A 4098-nucleotide genomic window follows, 5' to 3' on the forward strand; every position below is an offset into this window, starting at 1 on the left:
CGGCCCGTAAGACAGTGTTTTAAAAAAAAAAAAAAAAGCATGGGAGCATGTTGAAAGAGCACAGAAGCCAACCTGAAAGAGTTCCCAATGGCCAAAGTTGGGACAACTGGAGCCAATAATAATGATAGTATTGGATTATAATGCAAAGAATAGAATAAATATTCATGAGCCCGTACTAATACAAATCAACAAACAAATAAATAAATAAGGAAGAAGGGCCAACTCTTCCATGCAGAATTCCACTAATAGATGTAGCAGAAATGAAGGAAAAGGAAAATCTCCACTGGAACACCAGAGTAATAATCGTTCAAGTGCTAAAGTCAGAAGGAGAAAGCTTAAGCAGAAACAGGAGATCTGCAGAGTCTCGAAGTCTCTCCTCCAAAATATTTAATAATTTCAAAGGGAAAATTAGCAACTTTATGGTGAAGAAACACAGCAGACATCACCTTGACTGGCCAAGTGATCAAGGCAAACGTCCCCAGTAATAAGATACCTGAAAGTCATGCCCCCCCCCCCACATGACCCAGGTGGCCTCGGTGGCATCCTTCCTGACAACGCATAGCTTATCCATGAGAACGTAGCAGACAACCCAAACTGAGGGACATCCTACAGAACAACGGGCCTGTACTCTTCAAGAGTGTCAGGTCGTGAGAGACAAGGAAAGGCAGAGGAGACCCGGGAGACCAGACAAGTGAACACAGTGTGGGATCCCGGACCCGAAAAAGGACACTGAAGAAAAGCTGGTGACAGACGAACAAAGCCTGTAGTTTAGTGAGTACTGTCGTACCAAGGATGACTGTTCCATGTTAAGGAAGAGAAAGGTGGGTGGGAAGAATGCGAGAACTCTCTGCACTGTCTTTGCAACTCTTCTGTAAATTTAAAATTGCTTTAAAATTAAAAGTTAATTTCGAGGGCCGGCCCGTGGCTCACTTGGGAGAGTGTGGTGCTGATAACACCAAGTCAAGGGTTAAGATCCCCTTACCGGTCATCTTTTAAAAAAAAAAAGTTAATTTCGATTAAATAAATGGGATTGTGGTGCTGATAACACCAAGTCAAGGGTTAAGATCCCCTTACCGGTCATCTTTTAAAAATAAAAGTTAATTTCGATTAAATAAATGGGATTACATAGTATGTGACCTTTCACATCCGGCTTATTTCACTTAGTATGCTTTTGAGGTTCACTCACTTTGTAGCATTTATCAGTACTTCCTTACTTTTTACAGCTGAGGAGCGTGTCCCCTGGATGTCTGTGCCACAATTTGCTTATCCACGCGTCCAGTGGTGGGGATTCGGGCAGTTTCCACCTTTGGCTATTGTGAACATTTGTGCACACGTGCTTGAGAACCAGTGTTCAATTCTTTGGGGTATTAGCTTGCTAGGGCTGCCATAACAAAGTGCCACAAACTGAATGGCTTAGAACAATAAAAATGCATTGTCTCACACACACAAAAAATTTAAATGTTAAAAAAATACAGTATATGATCCTAGATTGGATCTTGGATTGGGGGGGAAAGTGCTATAAAGGACAATATTGGGACAGTCTGTTGATCTTGAATATGAATTGTATATTTGAGTGTCATCTGCAGGCTGTATTTCCAGAGTTTGAGCATGACCCTGTGGTCGGGTAAGAAAGTGTCCTTCTCAGGATCAGGCTAAAGTCTATAGGGGAGAGAGTCCTCACGGGAGTCTCAAGTGACTCGGAGGAGGGGGGGAGGAAGGGAATGTGGCAAACCGCTGGCTCGGGTCATCTAGGTGGAGAGAAGACGAGACTCTGTGGTAACATTCTTCCACCTTTCTGTATACTGTATTTGACATTATTTTCAGAATGAAAAGTTGGTTTTATCAGATTATTGTGTTGAAAATCACTGAAATGAGTGCACTCTTGTCAAACTGAGGCCTAGTCAGGCTGTTCATTTAGTGCATTTTCCATGATAGGATTTGTTACTTTTTTTTTTTTTTTAACTTTATTTTTTGAGCCCGTGACACATCCCAAGGCTCAGTCACAAGCCATCCTAGCTGGCCACTTCTCAGCTCAACCTTCAGAATGGGTTCCCTCTGTACGTGCCTGACACAGCCCTGGTGGTACGTGTTGGTTGAATTTTTTTAGAAAATCATAACTTCGTTCCCACTCCAGTGCCTGGGAGACGTCCTGAGCAGAAGGCGGAGCTGGGTCCTCACGCCCCCTGCCCGAGCTGGAGCGGCCAGCCTGAGCTTGGGAGCTGCTGAGCCGGGTCCGAGTCACCAGGCACGCGGCCCCTGACTGCCAGCCGTCTGAAGGGCACTGGGGCTGGAATTCTCATCTTAAATCACTCTGGAAAATAGACACTGATGGCTTCTACTTCAGGCGCTGGGGAATGTCTCAAAATCTTGGGAAAGTTGTACTTTTTTGGATAGTTCTCTAAGACAGTGGGAAAATTTTCAGATTCTTCTGAAACTGAAAATTATAGTCAAATAATTTAGAAATGTATCTGCATTAGCTACACAGACCCTCCTCCTCTTAACTGCTGCACGGAATGTCACAGCATCCGTGTCTACATTTTACCTGCTCTCTGCCGACAGAGACATAACTGCTCCAACAGTTTCCCTTACAGACTGAGCTGCAGTGAACACCCTTGTGTACCTGTGTGGTTACCTGTCTCAGCCATGGTCCTCAGAGCATGGGGAGGGGGCGGGGGGGGTTCCCTGAGACTCTTCTGGGGGGTGCTCAAGTTCAAAACATATTCATAACATAAGCCATGATTAGCCTTTTTCACTCTCAAGTCACCAGGCACGCGGCCCCTGACTGCCAGCCGTCTGAAGGGCACTGGGGCTGGAATTCTCGTCTTAAATCACTCTGGAAAATAGGCACTGATGGCTTCTACTTCAGGCGCTGGGAAATGTCTCAAAATCTTGGGAAAGTTGTACTTTTTTGGATAGTTCTCTAAGACAGTGGGAAAATTTTCAGATTCTTCTGAAACTGAAAATTATAGTCATCTAATTTAGAGATGTGTCTGCATTAGCTACACAGACCCTCCACCTCTTAACTGCTGCACGGAATGTCACAGCATCCGTGTCTACATTTTACCTGCCCTCTGTCGGCAGAGACATAACTGCTCCAACAGTTTCCCTTACAGACTGAGCTGCAGTGAACACCCTTGTGTACCTGTGTGGTTACCTGTCTCAGCCATGGTCCTCAGAGCATGGGGCGGGGGGGTTCCCTGAGACTCTTCTGGGGGGTCCTCAAGTTCAAAACATATTCATAACATAAGCCATGATTAGCCTTTTTCACTCTCCTCCTCTCAAATTAAAGCCCCGTTAAAACACAAGGGACTTTCCAGAGGCTGCCTGATGTGTGNTGCTGATAACACCAAGTCAAGGGTTAAGATCCCCTTACCGGTCATCTTTTAAAAAAAAAAAGTTAATTTCGATTAAATAAATGGGATTACATAGTATGTGACCTTTCACATCCGGCTTATTTCACTTAGTATGCTTTTGAGGTTCACTCACTTTGTAGCATTTATCAGTACTTCCTTACTTTTTACAGCTGAGGAGCGTGTCCCCTGGATGTCTGTGCCACAATTTGCTTATCCACGCGTCCAGTGGTGGGGATTCGGGCAGTTTCCACCTTTGGCTATTGTGAACATTTGTGCACACGTGCTTGAGAACCAGTGTTCAATTCTTTGGGGTATTAGCTTGCTAGGGCTGCCATAACAAAGTGCCACAAACTGAATGGCTTAGAACAATAAAAATGCATTGTCTCACACACACAAAAAATTTAAATGTTAAAAAAATACAGTATATGATCCTAGATTGGATCTTGGATTGGGGGGGAAAGTGCTATAAAGGACAATATTGGGACAGTCTGTTGATCTTGAATATGAATTGTATATTTGAGTGTCATCTGCAGGCTGTATTTCCAGAGTTTGAGCATGACCCTGTGGTCGGGTAAGAAAGTGTCCTTCTCAGGATCAGGCTAAAGTCTATAGGGGAGAGAGTCCTCACGGGAGTCTCAAGTGACTCGGAGGAGGGGGGGAGGAAGGGAATGTGGCAAACCGCTGGCTCGGGTCATCTAGGTGGAGAGAAGACGAGACTCTGTGGTAACATTCTTCCACCTTTCTG

This window comes from Galeopterus variegatus, unplaced genomic scaffold (genome assembly GCF_000696425.1).
Source record: "Galeopterus variegatus unplaced genomic scaffold, G_variegatus-3.0.2 Scaffold196, whole genome shotgun sequence".
NCBI lineage: Eukaryota > Metazoa > Chordata > Mammalia > Dermoptera > Cynocephalidae > Galeopterus > Galeopterus variegatus.